Source organism: Trachypithecus francoisi, unplaced genomic scaffold, assembly GCF_009764315.1.
Source record: "Trachypithecus francoisi isolate TF-2019V2 unplaced genomic scaffold, Tfra_2.0 Lachesis_group0, whole genome shotgun sequence".
Lineage (NCBI taxonomy): Eukaryota > Metazoa > Chordata > Mammalia > Primates > Cercopithecidae > Trachypithecus > Trachypithecus francoisi.
Window position 1 is genome coordinate 194,401,169 of NW_022681453.1, and position 17,417 is coordinate 194,418,585.

General features: G+C 46.8%; 1 long non-coding RNA gene across 3 annotated transcripts in view; it reads left to right on the forward strand.

The window, feature by feature from the left end:
- The first annotated feature begins 4,011 nt into the window (after positions 1–4,011).
- LOC117084439 overlaps positions 4,012–17,417 on the forward strand; it is a 53,309-nt gene continuing 39,903 nt past the window's right edge. For all 3 annotated transcript variants that reach the window (XR_004437457.1, XR_004437456.1, XR_004437458.1), the window contains exons 1-3: positions 4,012–4,207; positions 5,533–6,351; positions 9,684–9,814. This is a non-coding gene — a long non-coding RNA (uncharacterized LOC117084439). The remainder of the gene's footprint in view (positions 4,208–5,532; positions 6,352–9,683; positions 9,815–17,417) is intronic.

Consider the following 17,417-nt stretch of genomic DNA (forward strand, 5'->3'; position numbering starts at 1 on the left):
CTCAGCCTCCCGAGTAGCTGGGATTGCAGTCACCCACTGACAAGCCTGGCTATTTTTTGTATTTTTAGTAGAGACAGGGTTTCGCCATGTTGGCCAGGCTGGTCTCGAACTCCTGACCTCAGGTGATCCACCCGCCTCAGCCTCCCAAAGTGATGGGATGACAGGCGTAAGCCACTGTGCCCAGCCTGGAAAGGGGGATGGCATTATTAACAGGGTAATCTTTTGTTAATTCTGATTTCCCTTTTTTTGAAGTAAATCATTCTAATAACTTTGGTAATTCAGCTATTAATAGCAACACATTGCTTACCACATACTTCCCAAGTGAACACTGATCACGCTGAGGTTGGAAACACTTGGCCTGGTGACTAAACAGGTTCTTCACTGCATTATCCACTTTCAAATAGTGAATTTTAAGGTATATGAGTTAGTCCCTCCCCTGCTCAATGACAATAACAACAGGAAAAACTTTAAAATAGGCTTTCAGACACATAGTTTATGTCCCAGCTTTGCCCTTCACAGGCCCTCTGGCCTTTAGGAATTATGGTACAGTCCTTGATTTCTCTGAATTTCAATTTCATGCTATGTAGAATGGGATTATGAATTGTCCCTCTTTCATTCCACTGATAAAAGAAATTCTCCACCCACCCTAGAGACTGGCTGATCAAAATATCCCATTCTCCTAGACACAATGATTGATGAAGACACGCTCACATGACCCGAAGATGCTCAATCAAGATTCTTGAGGAGGGGAAATGTGGCTGCTGGGTCAAAATAGGGCTCTCTCCTTCTAAAATCATAAGATGTAGCCTGGGGCACAGCAGCTCATACCTGTAATCCTAGCACTTTGGGAGGCCAAGGTGGAGGCTGCAGGGAGTGGAGATCGAGCCACTCCACTCCAGCCCAGGCAGGGCAAGACTCCATCTCAAAAAAAAAAAAGGCCGGGCACGGTGGCTCACACCTGTAATCCCAGCACTTTGGGAGGCTGAGGCAGGCGAATCACCTGAGGTCAGGAGTTCGAGACCAGCCTGGCCAACGTGGTGAAACCCTGTCTTTACTAAAAATACAAAAATTAGCCAGGCATGTTGGTGGGCACCCGTAATCTCAATTACTCAGGAGGCTGAGGCAGAGGTTGCAGTGAGCCAAGATTGCCCCACTGCACTGTAGTCTGGGTGACAGAGCGAGACTCTGTTAAAAAAAAAAAAAAAATCATGAGATGTAAAGCTCGAGAAAGCCAGAGCTACTGGGGGTCATCTTTCCTAATACATGGAGAGAACATGCTGGAGAGTGAAGCTAACATAGCGGAAATGAAGGGAGACAGAGAGATTTCTGACACTGCCTTAATACATGGAGCCAGCCTAGTCGGAAGCTAGACAACTCCTGATATTTTCATTTATGTGCACCTGTAATTCCTTTTTTTCTTAAGCTTGTTTGAGTTGAGTTTCTGTCGTGAGCAACCCAAAGGGGCTTAATACAGAAATATATTTTATCAGGCTGTCGTGAGAATTACTTGTGGTAATACCTATAAAGCGTATAATGCTTAAATAAGCAGGGACTAAAAAATGGAAACTTACTATTATAATTGATAGCATTATGCAATGGATAGGAACAACTTTGTGTATGCTTAATCTTATTATCCTGTACTAGCAAAGGTAGTACTAAGTACCACATAAAGTAGAATCTCAATAAACATATCCTTATAGACAAATTGATATCTCTTTACCTTAGTATAGAATTTAAACATGAATTAATCTGCATTTCTCTCTGCTTTTTACTCTTAGGAGATAGAGATGAATCTGCAAAATGGAAAAAGTGTTGAACTTGGGAGTCAAGAGACCAGGGTTCTAGTTCTGATGACGCCCTTTACATACTGAATTCCCTGGGGAAGCCCTTTCCTTTCTCTGAGCCTTGGGTTCTCCATGTGTCAAATTAGGCTGTGGAAAAAGGTATCAAGAGATACTTTTAATGGTCCATGATTTCTGGGGATTAAAATAAATTCAATCTCATACCCCTTTTGCATCCTACCCACAGCCTCCCACAGTGACACATGGTTAGGGAGACTCAGGGTACTTGCAAATGGCCACTTGCACAATTTTGTATGCTCATGGAAAGATGCAAGGAAGTCAGCACTCCTTACTTGCTAATGTAAAAATGTTACTGAATACATCTTAGAATGACTTTTAGTGACAAGGTCTGAAATATAATTTCAAATCAGAAAAAAAATCATTTGAAATAAATATTTTTCATTCATCAGGCATTCATTTAGGGCCTTCTGGGTACATCCTGTGCCCAGTACTAGGAGAACAAAGGGACTAAGGCTCTGTTCCTGAGGTCAAGGAGAGCCTTGTCTTGCAAAGAATGTTCCCTGAATATCTCGTTCATCAAAATTTCACTGGAGTTCAGATTGAAACAGAGATTTTGATAACCTTACTGGACCAGGCACTGGGTAGACAAGTTTGTTGACATCGTCTTAACACTTGATTATAACTTTCCTGTTCTTCCACCTCCCAGAAACACCAATCTGGCAGAACAGAGACATGAGCCTCTGTAAACTGATTCTCCCTCCACAAAGAGGCCCTGACCCTCACAGCCCCATCCTCTTTCATCCTTGCTGCCTGATCCTAGGGAAGCTTTGCTCTGTGGTGGAGCCTGGAGCTGTGATGTATGTAGGCATTTGAAACCCCAGTTTTGTGGAAGACGTGAGACATAGATTTTTACTCTACCATTTGGAGAAAAATCATTTTTATATTAACACAAATGTTGATAGACAAGGAGTAAAGTTTAAGGTTGGAATGACTTTAAGATTCATTCGTTTTTTAAAAATTTATACTTATTGAGTGCTTACTATGTGCCAGCACTGTCCTAGGCCCTTGGGGACTGGTTGGTGAATAATGCAGATAGAGTAGTCGATAATGCCTGATATAGTTTGGATGATTGTCTCCTCCAAATCTCATGTTGAAATGTAATCCCAGTGAAGGAGTGGGGCCTGGTGGGAGGTGTTTGGGTCTCGCGGGTGGACCCTCGTGAATGGCTGGGTGCTGTCCTAGAGGCAGTGAGTGTGTTCTCATGCGATCTGGTTGTTTAAAAACATGTGGCACCTGCCCCCTCTCTCTTGCTTCGACTCTCATCATGTGACACCCGGCTCCGCCTTCACCTTCCACTGCGATTGAAAGCTTCCTGAGGCCTTCACGACGCTGATGCCAGCACTACGCTCCCTGTACAATCTATAGGACCATCAGCCAATTAAATCTCTTTTCTTTTCTTTTTTCTTTTCTTTTGTCTTCTCTTCTCTTCCTCTTTTTTCTTTTTCTTTTCTTTTTGTGATGGAGCCTTGCTCTGTCACCCAGGCTGGAGTGCAGTAGCGTGATCCTGGCTCACTGCAACCTCCGCCTCCCAGGTTCAAGAGATTCTCCGCCCTCAGCCTCCTGAGTAGCTGGGACCACAGGCGTGTGCCACCATGCCTAGCTAATTTTTGTATTTTTAGTAGAGACAGTGTTTCTCCATGTTGGTCAGGCTGGTCTCGAACTCCTGAACTCAAGTGATCCAACCACCTCAGCCTCCCAAAGTGCTGGGATTACAGGCGTGAGCCACCGCGTCCGGCCAAACTCTCTTCTTTATAAATTACCCAGCCTCGGGTATTTCTTTAACAGCAGTATGAGAATGAACTAACACAGCGCCCTCATGGAGCTCACTGTCTTAATTTAATTTAATGTAACTTAATTTAGTAGAGCTAAGTAATTAAACATGAGGCCAAAGTACATAAGAAAGCGGCAGCCCTTTATTGCAAATATGCACACACTTCGGGTGACGTTCTCCGGTCCACGAACGCGGAGGCCGAAGTCAGACCAGCTCCTGCTGGCAGCGGACTTTTATGCATTGGTACTGGAAGGGGGCGGGCAGTGGGCGGGATAAGGGCGTGATAGGGGCATCTCCATAGGCGTGGCCGGGTAAGTTTCGATCTCTTCGGATTGACGTCACCTGGCGCATGCTCGGTTGATCTGCATCTTCCCAGGCGCGGGCTGCATTTTCCCGCAGGCAGGAAAGTTGGTGAGGAAGAACCCGGAAGCAACATGGATTGTGCCTTCTTGTTCACCTTCCTCCATCTTTTCCTTTCTCCCTCACTCAAACACTCACATTCTAGTGGAAGGCAACAGAAAAAACATACGGTATTTCAGAGGCTGACAAATGCTGTAAAGAAAAATAGAGCAAGGTAAGGAAATGTCCAGCTTGCAGAGGACTCGTTCAGGCTTCACCATCAGAGCCCCTGAATCTCCTTCTTGTCTCTGCCACAAGGTTTACGTGGGCCAAGCATGGGGGGTGGGAGTTGAGGATGGGGGTGGGGATTAACCAGGAAATGAACTGGCTTAAGAAATGCATCCTGAGCACCCAGAGGGAGGAAATGCTGATGGAGGGAGGCGGTGAGCTCACCCACCCTGTGGTGCTTCCCAGCTCAGAACCCACACCCTCTGGGGCCCCAGTCAGTCCTTCAGCCTTCTTCAGCAGGCTTCTGTCTCTGTCTTTCTACCTGCTCACGTAGTACCATCCCTGCCTGAGTGTCTCGGAGGCCCATGGGGCTGCTCTGGAGGCGTCCTTCAGATGACCACTCGTTTTCAGTTGCAATTTCACCTCATCAGCTATTCCCCCAGCTCCGCCCCAAACCCTTTGCCCTTATAGCCAAAGGCAGCCATGTTCTCTGTCACCGGCCCACCTCCTATGCTATAGAGCTTTACTTCGCCACTCTCCTAACCACGCCCATGGTGGTTTCTCAGGCCTCCCTCGAGCAAAGCCAAGGAGTGGTCGTAAGGCAGGTCAGAGAAAGGAGGTTGATGAGTGGTGGGATGGGGTGGGGGTGGGGAGCTGGGAGGTTGGTGGCGTCTTGCACACGTCACAGGCTGTACGCCAGTGGTTCTTACACTTGACTGTGCATCAGTCACTGCAGGGCTTGTTAAAATCGAGAGACTGCGGGGCCCCACCCGGTTTCCGATTCGGTAGATCTGGAGGGGGCTCCAGAATCTGTGTGTCTAACCGGATCCCAGGCCAGGCTGGTGCTGCTGATCCCGGAGCCACACTGAGGCCCCTGCTCTAGGCCAGCTGGCAAGGCCGGCCCAGCTCACCCTCCGAGCCCGCAGCCTCTTCCTGGGCTCTCCCTTCTAATCTATGGACCTTGCTGTTGCTCCGCGTCCTTCCCTTGTCAGTCATCCGATGATTGTCTCCCCCCAACCCCCGCCCCTCTGAAAAATGCTTCTGGAGTGTGATCTGAAAATACATTATACTAAGTTGCCAGTGGCTGGTCATCACTATCATCCCTTCCAGGAATATTTGAATTTTAATGGTCCAATAACCTGCAAAGCTAAAGAAATAAAACTTGGGTGGTGGACTTCAGGGATCTGCTAATGAATGGTGGCTGTGTTCGGGGGCTCAGAGCCTCTGAAGCTGTGTAGGTGGCCACTTATCGTACCCTGTCTGTGTGCCTGTGGGGGAATGTCTCCTACCCAGCCTGGATAAGCATTTAAATTCCATGTCCCTCTTCTTCAGAAGCAGTGAGGCAGAGATGCTGCTACTGAAGAGGATACCAGCGAATGTCGGTAATTAAATCCCCCAAGGAGGCAGGAGTCTCTGTGTCTTTTATGTTCTGGGAGTGGCTCTTGCTTGGGAGGGAAGAAAGAAAATCTGTTGAGACAGACTCCGATTCTCCTGCTGAGGGAGGCCCTGCTGTGGTTGCATCAGGGTCCAGGTCTCTCCCTGAAGAAGACACTCAACTGAATTTTCAAAATTAGGGCCACAGCTCCCCACCTCGGGTTTCAAACGAAAGAACGGGAGGGTTTGGAAGTTGGACAGGGACACAAAAGGAAGAGGCTGGAAAAGAAGGCAAGCCATGAGAATTCAACCATGGCCAAATTGCCCGTCTGTCCAGAATTTCTCCCCTGAGCACTTGCCCTCTCGTCCCGAGAGGCAGCATTTGGCCTCCCTGCCTCTTATCCTACTCCTGAGAAGAAACATCTCCTGGAAAGAATAAAAATGCTGGAAGGAGAAGGAGCAGAAGAAAGAACGTCTCCTGGAAAGGAAGAAAATGCTGGAAGGAAGGAGCAGAAGAAGGAACAGGGCCTGCAGAGTGGGCAGCGGGTGTTGTCCACCCAAGTTGACTTAGGAGGACAGCAATGTGACACAGGTCAGCCAGCACTGGCCTAGGAGCCAGAGGCCTCCATTCTTGTCTTTGTGTGGCCTGGAACAAGTCACTGTCCTCTCCACTGCCCTCCAAGGCATCAGCTGAGACAACCTCTGGGTGTCCCTTCAGACTCTGAAATCTTACCACCTCTTCTACCATCATCATTTGCCATAAGAGGTGCATGAGAGGTAAGAGTGAGTTCATCCCAACTCTTCAGATGACCTTCATTTTTTCCATCTCTTCTAGCCTTAGATGGAATTGTACTCAAGGACATATCTGCTTCAAAGTTTTTCTCCAAGTTTGTCTTCAGTTGCTATTTCTGAAGCCACATCACACACCAAGAAACTCCTCCCTTTTTCTCTACCCTGCTTCTCCCCCCATCTGTCTCTTTCTTGTCACTTTTAGTTGGTTTTGCACAGGGAACTCTGAGACCATCCCAGCTGCCCTTGTCTGCCCGTGAGAATTCCTTTTCCACAGTGCCTGAAGAGCAGGATGGAAGTTCCAAGAGTATGAATTCACTTCACAGCATGTACGTTTTGCAACATACTCCCATAAGTGTGCATGTGACAGTATGCACGTGCGTGTATGCCACCAAGACATTCTGGACCCGTTATAAAATGGCAGTTAAGAGCTCAGGTTTGGCTGGGTGCAGTAGCTCATGTCTGTAATCCCAGCACTTTGGGAGACCGAGGCGGATGGATCACCTGAGGTCAGGAGTTTGAGACCAGCCTGACCAACATGGTGAAACCCCATCTCTACTAAATGCAAAAAAAAATCAGCAAGGTGTGGTGGCACGTGCCTGTAGTCCCAGCTACTCAGGGGCCTGAGGCAGGAGAGTTGCTTGAACCTGGGGGCAAATGTTGCGGTGAGCCAAGACTGTGCCACTGCACTCCAGCCTGGGCGACAGGGCGAGACTCCGTCTCAAAAAAACAAAAGCAAAAACAACAAACAAACAAGAGCTCAAGTTTTGTCTTTTTTTTTTTTCTTCCTTTTTGTGGAGAACGGGGTCTCACTACACTACCCAGGCAGGTCTCGAACTCCTGGGCTCAAGCTATCCTCCCGCCTCTGCCTCACTGAGAGCTGGGATTACAGGCGTGAGCCACTGCGCTGGCAAGCTCAAGTTTTAGAGCCATTCACACCTAGTTTACATCCTGCCCCAGCCACTTAGGTAGTTGTGTGACGTTGGGCAAACTGCCTAACCTTTCCAAGCCTCAGTTGACTTACTTGCACATTGATAATATACACCCCAAGAGTTTGCCGCGGGCCACTGCCTGCTTCTTGAAGATAACAATTGTTTCTGAGAGATCAGAAGGTTCCATCAGTGTCTTGGCCAGGCGTCCTCTCTTGTAGATAGTAGCACTTCTTTCTACTGTGGCTATCTCAGTGTAGGCCACCTTCCCATACCCCCCCCACCACAACACCTGGAATTCTGAGCCAAAGGCCTCCAGAGAGGATGACATCTAAGCAGCCACTGGGTAGAAGTGAGCCCTCTCCTCCAGACCCACTGACTCTTCAGGCTCCACAAACTGACATACCAGGAACCTGCAGATTTCTTTCCTGAAGGATCAGGGTGATTTCAGAGAGTAGCAACAGAATCCACAGCACACGTCTACTTAGAATTTTTCCTGAATCTCACAACGATAGACTTAGATCTTTATAAGGAGGGCCTACTTGGATTCCCCCTCCACTCCTACACGTTTGGACCCCAAGTACAAAAGGCATGCTGTCCTCTTTGGTCTGTGCAGGGCCCACTTTTGTGTTCATTATTTATGTGTTTATTCCTCCACGCACCCCGTCCATTCTCCTTCCCCCCATAGGCAATCATGGATTTAGTGTGTATCTTTTGTATACTTCTTGCAAACCATATGGTGGTATTTTCATGTGTATTTGTTGTACCTAAATGGTGTTGTCTCACACAGTGCATTCTTTCCCTCCCTCCTTCCACCCAGCACTCTGCCTTTATGATCCATCCACGTTGCCACGTGTTGTTCTAGCCGGCTTTCCCCCTTCACTCTCCCCGGACACACTCTGTGTGACTTTCGATTTCCCCGCCACGAGTAACAACACGGTAATGAGCACCCCCTAAAAGCGCTTCCACTCCCTCCTAACCGGACTCACCTGCTTTCAGGTTGGTAAGTGCAGGCTCTAACTTTTGAGTCTGAAAACTCATAAAGAGCTCTCTCAGATTTGTCTTGAGTCATGAAGGCTCCAGTAACACCCAGGAGGCATAGAAATGAGCGTTCATGTTTGTTCCACCTTGTATCCTGGGGCCCCAGGGAAGGGGCTTCTACACCTGTGGTCTCAGACAATAGGAGCCTCTTCTGTGAGTTTTCGTATCAGGCTCAGGTTGCTTTCTCCATCTGATTGATTAAAGAAAGCACATGTTCCAAAGGCAAACACGTTTCCCCACTCAGTACAGTCTAAATCCATAAAGAATCTATCCTTTGTTAACCACACATTCACCCTGCCCTTGGAATCCTGTTGAGGAAACTTGGGTCTCTTTTTGTCAGTGGGGGGTGAGGAGAAGGCTCAGGGAGTTCTGCTGGTGCTTCAGAAGAGCTACTCTTGATTTTCATGGCTGCTCTGAGCTCACACATGGGGAAAGGCATAGGCCTCTATTAATTTTTTTCATCAGTAATTGTCTTCTAGTCAAGAAGAACTTCATGGTTTGCCAGCTCCTCGCAAACAGGAGCTTTAATAGGACTGAACGCTGTTCACTGAATGACATCTATTCCTAGTGGGCAAAGTTGCATAGGTTTCCTGATGTCTTCATCCTCCTGGTCCATCTTCTTCACTCGGGGTACTTCCTCAACTTTCTCAGTCAAATTGTCTCTTTTTGGGGGGTCCAGAGGTGCTGCACAAGACTCAAGGAGCTCTACACCAGGAGCCAATGGTCCTGGCCTGGACCCTGACCTATCTCCATGGCTTGTGTGATGCTGAACTGCTGGTTGAAACTCTCAAAGCCTCCATTTTCTTGTTAAAAGACAGGTGGAGTGAGGTAGGGAGTAGTGTTGGAGATTTAAGGCCTTCTGAGTTTGTTTTTGTTTTTATTTTTTTTTGAGACAAGATTTTTCTATGTCACCCAGGCTGGAGTGCAGTGGGGCAATTATAGCTCATTGCAGCCTTGACCTCCCTGGTCAAGCAGTTCTCCCACTCAGACTCCCAAGTAGCTGGTTCTACAAGCATGTGCCACCACAGCTGGCTAATTTTTTAATTTTTTTGGTAGAGATGAGGATCTCACTATGTTGCCCAGGCTGGTCTTGTACTCCTGGGCTCAAGTGATCCTTCCACCTTGGCCTCCCACAGTGCTGGGACTTCAGGCATGAGCCACTGCACCTGGCCATCTTTTGGTTCTTCACGTCTGTGTTTTTGCAAAGGCTTTGGTATTCCTTTGCCATCTGCCTTCTCCCTCTCCACTTTAGCTATGCTGCTTTTTGATGCCAACCTGCCACCAGCCCCTCCTGCTTCTCTAGCTCCCAGCCCTCTCCACCTCTCACCTCTCTCCCCTGTTCATTCTCAGATACCTTTCTCCCAAGAAACGTTCATACCCTGGCAGCCTCCTTCATGGAATCGACTATTCTGGGTCTGCAGCGTCTCCCCTCCTCTCCTGACCCTCCTCTCAGTCACACAGTCCTCTGAGGTTTTTATCAGGTAAGTGGAAGCCGAGTGCTTTGAAGTAACTTGATTTGCCCTGAAACCACCTCAAATTCTTGGGGCTTCTCTTGATCAGGAGTAATTCTGGGCTACCCTGGAGCTCTCACGGTCATACAGGATCACAGGCTGCTCTAGAGACTCTCAGATCTGTTTCTTAGGCTAGAAGAAGACAGGAACCAACAAATCTCTTCTGTAGCAGATTGCTATGCCTATTACCCTTTCCCCCATCAAATCAGGCCCACAGGAATTTATTTTCTTCTAAGAACTATAGGCTACCACCGTTGCCTAGACTCACTCATCCATCCTTTCTTTTATCTTTTTCTTTCTTTTCTTTCCTTCCTTCTTCCTTTCTTCCTTTCTTTCAGATAGAGTCTCACTTTGTCCCCTAGGCTGGAGCACAATGGTGTGATCTCAGCTCACTGCAACCTCTGCCTCTTAGGCTCAAGCTATCCTCCCACCTCAGCCCCCTAAGTAGCTGCAACCACAAGAGTGTGCCACCACGCCAGGGTATTTTTTTGCGTATTTTTGGTAGAGATGGAGTTTCCTCATGTTGCCCAGGCTGGCATGCATCCTTTCATGCATTCACTTACTCATCAAACATAAGGGGAAATAGCTCAAGGATTCCAAGATGGGTATGCGCAAAGACCTGGCCTTCCAGATAATGATGACTAAAGATCTGGAGACAGGGCTCATCCCCTTCTAACACACACAGTGGTGGAAAAATGGGACTAGAGGCTGAGTTAGGGTCAGGGGAGGTTTTGCCTGAAGCCTTTTGCTGAAGCTGTGATTACTCCATTGCAAGGTTGTTCACAAGTACACGCATTCCTTCACACACAGCAGCATACACAGCAAAGCATGAAAATCAATAGGATGAGAAAGACCAAGGATTGTGCAGTGATGAATAGGTGTGTTTATCAGCTTGCCCTTCTGTCTGAGCTCCCTGTCTTTCCAGGCCACCTTGCCCTCCTTTTCTCTCTAGAACTCATCTTGCTGCAATTCACAGGGGAGAGTAAGAGGGTGGAAGACAGCCCTGAGGGGACTTAGTGCATTACACATGGGGACCCCCACCGTGGCTTTGCCTAAGTCAAGCAGCAACATACCCTCTCTTCTTATGATGTTATAAGGCTATAAACCACATCCATTTGCTAGATATCTTTTCGGTTTGTGTGTTTGTTTGTTTTTTGAGACAGAGTCTCACTCTGTCGCCCAGGCTAGAGTACAGTGGTGTGATCTCGGCTCGCTGCAACCTCCACCTCCCGGGTTCAAGCGATTCTCTTGCCTCAGCCTCCCAAGTAGCTGGGATTACAGCTGGCCACCATGCCTGGCTACTTTTTGTATTTTTAGTAGAGACGGAGTTTCACTATGTTGGCCGGGCTGGTCTTGAACTCTTGACCTCAAGTGATCTGCCCACCTCGGCCTCCCAAAGTGCTGGAATTACAGGTGTGAGCCACCGCACCCAGCCTAGATATCAATTTTTAAGAGTTTTCTGAAGACACCCCAATTATTTGGTGTCACTAGTAGTCATAACACTAGACCATATTTTAAGGAAGTCTTAAAGAAAGATCAAATACTTGATAAATACACGTAATGCAGTGGCAAATTTACGTACAACTGCTCAGAGGTGAAAAGAGTATGTGGGGGTTGTTCTGTGACTGGCCTAATCTTTCTCATGAGTCCTCTCCCTGTTGTACAGTGCAAGTAAAGGTGACGGGCACTTGACAATCAACAGTAACTCATTCGACTTCAGCTTTGAGAGGCTCACTGGGGCAAATGCTCATAAGTGCTGATTTCTCTGCCATCCGCCTGTTCTGCCCCAAGATGGCGGCAGGGTGGATGGGGAGTAGCCTGGGAGTTCTTGCTTGTCCTGTGCCAGCCTCTGGGTCTTTGTGGGTTCCTGTTGCTGGCCAGGTATTTGACTGGTTTGTGATTTCCACAGTGGACCTGTGGTGCAGCCAGCGCCTAGCGCACCCCCTTGCTGACTCACACCTTCTGAGTCTCAGCTACATACCCCTCCACCCTAACACCACCCTGCTCTTCATCATGGATCCCCCATGTGAGGCCCAGTGACTTTTGCCTCAACCATCTCTATTTCCCAAGGGCTGTACAGGAACCTAGGGCTCTTCCAGTGTGTGTGCCTTGCGGGAGCATTGACACAGGCCTCTCCCTGCTTCACCGCCCTATGTGACCATTTTTCACTCTGAATATGGCTACCCCCTCTTTGTGGTAGGGCCCTGCAAGCTGATCTCACAAATGCCACCATGGAATGGAAGGCATGTTAAAAAAAAAAAAAAAAGGTCTTTGCTTTTGGCTTTCCCCCAAGGCTATCTAACAACCCCTAATCCTAATCCACACTCTTGGATTTCAAGCTTGGCGATGGGACTGGGGGCCAAAAATCTCAGGTCTGTTTCCTTCCCCTATTTCTATCTCTCTTCCTTCTCCCAGTGCCCACTGGAGCAAGCAGGGGAGGCTCCCACCTCTTTGTTTTGTGTTATGTCTTCCATCTTCCATAGGACAGTGACCCTCATGGCCTGGCCACCACAAGACAAACAGGGATCTCCTGTAAACTACGGTAGAAATCATGAGGTGGGGCCCCCAGTCTTCTGTTATGGGAGATGCTGAGCAAACAGGAAATACAGACACAATTGCACTGCTTGACTATCTCCCAAGTAGCTCCATTATGTTTTAATTTATGCATTATCCCTAGTCTTTCTCCAGATGAGCATTATTGTTCGGAAGACATAAAAGTGAGGCAGATAATAATATTTTTAATTTCTACTCTCTGAAAGTCACTGTACTGGGGAAGGGGAAAACAAATGATAAGACACGGTCTGTGCCTCCAAGCAACTAACATTCTACGAACTGTGATAAATGTGAACCAGGAACGGAGCTTCAGCAGGAACCATACAGGCTTGCACGGTGCAGGGCAACAGCTGACTCAAGAGGACTTGGTGTGCTTTGAATGAGATGAAAATTGAAAGGGGATTGAAGAAGTCACAGATGACTAGAATGACTAGGATTTCAAGACTGGATGTCAGGAATATGGAGGTTTTGAGGTGATCTGGTTTGGTTTTGTATGCTCTGCTGCTAGAATCGTAGCTCTGATTGCTCACCACACACCAGGCCTGGTTCCTGGCCACTCCCCGGAGTTCAGTGCACGTGGGACTGACGCGTGGACTTGCCCCCTACATGCCTGACTGGTTTTAATGAGACAACAAGTCTGTAGCAAAACTTGACTCTTCCAGGGTTTGCCAAAAAGACAAAAATGGCTTTTGAAAATGGAATGTCTCCCAGAGGTTACCTCCCCTTTTCCCGGCTAGCTACCTTCATCACTGACAGCAGTGGCAACAGCTACAGCTTAAGATGCAGCTATAGCTAAAACAGCCCCAGACATGGATTGTGGAGAGCCAACAGGGCTCCACTCTAAAGAGGGTAAGGAAGATAGAAGAGATTCTCTGTAGGAGCTGGTGGTGAAGCTAGGAGGCCCAGCACTGCGTGGAGGCCCAGCACCGGCGGTGCATTAATGCAACAAGTATTTATTGAGTGCCTACTATATACTAGGCTCTGTTCTAGGCATTGAGAATGTGTGGTGAGAGAGAGAGACAGAAAGGGACTACATTCTAGTAGAAAACATAAACAGTAAATAAGTAAAAAACAAATATAAACATGAACTATAAAAATATCAGAGTGGTAAGTGCTACACCAAAAAATTAAAATAGAGTGATGGGCTGGAGAGAAGTTGAGTGGCCCCTTTGGAGGAGTTGGTCAGTGAAGTTCAGCAAAAAATATACTTCTTGTGGGCTTCTGAATTGAGCATAAGTAACTCTATACTTATTATTGAAGTAAATTGTATTAATTGTCTCCACATGCCTTAGAGCATCTGTGTGTATTTTTTCTGACATTTACAGTTTGTAAAGTATTTAGCAATAATTTAAGAGCAGGCCACACTTGTTTTCTCTTAAGCTTCTATTAGATTGGATTAAGATAGTCCAATCTACTTCTAGGAGAAGTGGATGGAGTAAAAGAGGTGGCTTCTTTGCCTCAAACTGCAAAGAAGTCGATAACCTTGCATAGAGAGCAGTTTCCACGAAGAAAAGTGGGGGAAGCAATCAATTCCTTAAAGGAGTGATCAGAGGAAAGGAAATGAGGACGCTGGATGCAGGAAACAAGGATGGTAAGCTGGGAGCAATCTTCTCGTTCTACTTGATGGGAACATTATACCTCCTTTCTTGTCTGTCGTTTAATAGAGCTAATACTCAGCCATGGGTCATTTAGCCCTAAAACAACCTCTTGTGTTCTCTGAAAGGATCCTCTCAGGAATACACAATGCTTAATAACCTTACTCAGACACTCAGTCTAGTGGTGACACCCTGAAACAGCAAGCATATTGGCAATTGCAAACTAAGGTTTCTGAGACTTTACAGAAAGAATCACCAATAAGAGAATAACAAGCCCAAGGAAAAGGTCAGCTCATGCCAGTTTGGAGGCTGGCCTGGTACCGCCAAGCAGGCAGATGCAGCCATCTCCTCCCCCAGGGAGGACCGCTCATTAGCTCTGCTCTGTGATTTAAAGAGCTATCGATTTGTCCGTGACATTCAAGTATTTCTGAAGAATAGGGTTTGAAATACAAAAAACTAGCCGGGCGAGGTGGCGGGCGCCTGTAGTCCCAGCTACTCGGGAGGCTGAGGCAGGAGAATGGCATAAACCCGGGAGGCGGAGCTTGCAGTGAGCTGAGATCCAGCCACTGCACTCCAGCCTGGGCGACAGAGCGAGACTCCGTCTCAAAAAAAAAAAAAAAGAAAAAAAAGAATAGGGTATGAAATATGCTGTTTCAGAGCATTTTACCCCAAATGACCACATTGAATAGAGATTGGAAAATATATAGAAATGAAAGGAGCCGTATTCCCTTAAACCTCATTATCCATTTGATTAGCCAATTCACATTCTGTTCAACATTCTGCTTAATTTGCTTTTTCTGTATAGTGAGATCAATGACTTTAAGCGTTGTTTCTCCAAGTTCCTTTTACCAGTGGGAGACTCAACAAGTTAACAGCCACCACGTGTAAAATCAGTAGCTGAAGTGCACAATACCTAACCAGGCATGGAGGCGCGCACCTGTGATCCCAGCTACTAGGGAGGCTGAGGCAGGAGAACTTCTTGAACCTGGGAGGCGGAGGTTGCAGTGAGCTGAGATCGTGCCACTGCTCTCTGGCCTGCACAACAGAGCGAGACTTCATCAACAACAACAAAAAAAGTACAATACCAAATGGGAGGGATCTGAAGTGATTCTTCCTTTTGTCTTCCCTGTGAGAGCGACAATTTGCTGACTTCCCAGGGGAAAATCTAAGGGAGGATTTGTAAAAGTCATCTTCTAATATAAAGAGATACTTGCGTTTTGGCTTCTCAGAGGACTAGGGCCCTCAGTGCCAAGCGGAGAGAGGAGACTCTGCAGAGAGAGGAGACTCTGCAGAGAGAGGAGACTCTGCCGAGAGAGGAGACTAGTTATGTGGAGAGAGGAGACTAGTTATGTGGAGAGAGTTATGTGGAGAGAGGAGGGCTCGTTGGCTAAAGGAAGATGCCTTCTTCATGCCGTTTGGGTCAGTCAATAATAGGAAGAGTTTCTGCTTAGCAGGGAGCTAAAGCTGAGGTTCGATGTAGCACAGCTGCCCTATGTGAAAATGGAGGTGGGAGTAGTGGCGGGCGAGTCCTCTTCCCAGCCCAGCCCACAGCCCCTTCTCAGAGAATCAACTCCCTGTCTCACTGCTGAGTCCCCTCAGCCCTCACTCCCTCACCGTCTGCAACAGCTGATTAACCATGAGTAGGCATGTAACTCCAGCTGGTCCAGTCAGACACGTTCTGACCTAGGAATGTAAAATTGGGTCTCAGACATTTAGATTTTTTTTTTTTTGAGACGGAGTCTCGCTCTGTTGTCCAGGCTGGAGTGCAGTGGCACGATCTTGGCTCGGTTTACCTCAATCTCTGTCTCCCAGGTTCAAGCCATTCTCCTGCCTCAGTCTCCTGAGTAGCTGGGATTACAGGTGTGCACTACCACACCCGGCTAGTTTTTGTATTTTGAGTAAAGACAGGGTTTCACCATGTTGGCAAGGCTGGTCTTGAACTCTTGACCTTGTGATCCACCAGCCGTGGCTTCCCAAAGTGCTGGGATTACAGGCATGAGCCACCGCACAAGGCTGGAAACTTAGATTTCTAATAAGCACTTGAAATATGGGTTGGTTATTGCTGTGGTTTGAATGTATGTATACCTCCAAAACTCAACTGTTGAGATCTAATACCCAACATGATCGTATTAAAAGGTAGGGTCTTTTGGGAAGTGATTAAGTCATGAGTATTCTACCCTCATGAATAGGATTAACGCTCTTATCAAAGAGGTTGAAGAGAGCACCCTAATCCCTTTTTGCCCCTCCATCTCTTCTGCCATGAAAGAACACAGCTCATCGCTTTTGCTGCCTTCCACCATGCGACAAGGCTTCATCTTGGAAGCAGAGAGCCAGCCCTCACCTGACACTAAATCTGCTGACATCTTGATCTTGAACTTCCCAGCGTCCAGAACTGTGAGAAACAAATTTCTATTATTTACACATTACCCAGTCTAAGATATTTTGTCACAGCTGCACAAACAGACTAAGACAGATAAAAAGCTAGTATCAAGGCACCCATGTTCAGACATGGTGAAGTAAGCAAAGAAAGATAATAATTAAAGCAAATGCTTGCAATGTGCCAGGCACTGTTCAAAGAACTTTACATATATTGATTAAATCTCGCAACAATCTTATGAGGTAAAAGTACTATTGTTATCCTTATTCCCACTTTACAAAACAGGAAACTGAAGAACAGAAGCTTAAGGAATTTGCCCAGAGTCACCAATAACTAAGTCGTGGGGTTGGCATTTGGCACCCTGGCTTGGAGACTGCCCTTAACCACATACCACATGCTAAACTGTTCTCTGGGGAGAGAAAGAGAGAGAGAGAGAGAGAGAGATTAAGAAGGCATGTGCCTTAGAGAGCCAGAAATAAAAGACAATATAGCTCTAGAGAGAAAGAGATTTGGAGAGACAAACCAGTCTGGCTCTTGTCAGCTTTGCAGTTTCTGGCATTAATCCCTATGAAGCCTGGCCTCATTTCCTGTCTTGGGGCTCCACCAGATCCTCTATTTCTAATCAATGTTCTTTTTTGCTTATGTTAGCTTGAATGAGCTCTGTTCATTGCAACTAAATGCTCTCTGACTCAAGAAGTTGGAAAACGAAGGAACACATTTTCCAGTAGGGGTCTGCTGGAATTGTGTTATGTTAATCAGCTAGAGAAGTATGTGAGAGATGTTTTAATTTTGCTCTTTTAAAAGTTCACACAGTATACTAAGCAAGGATAATCTAATTGCTTTTATAGCCAAGAGTAAGTGATTCTAATTTGTCCTGTCTCTGTCCAATGACTGGGACCAATGCCGTCATGGCTGCCCTTTCCTCTGGTGGAACTGGAACTGAACTATAGGGACAGAGTTTTGAAATGGGAGTAAATTAAGAACCGATCAATCAGAAGAAGGGTATAGATTATGTATTCTTAATGAGTCTTAATTTTTATTTCTTAAT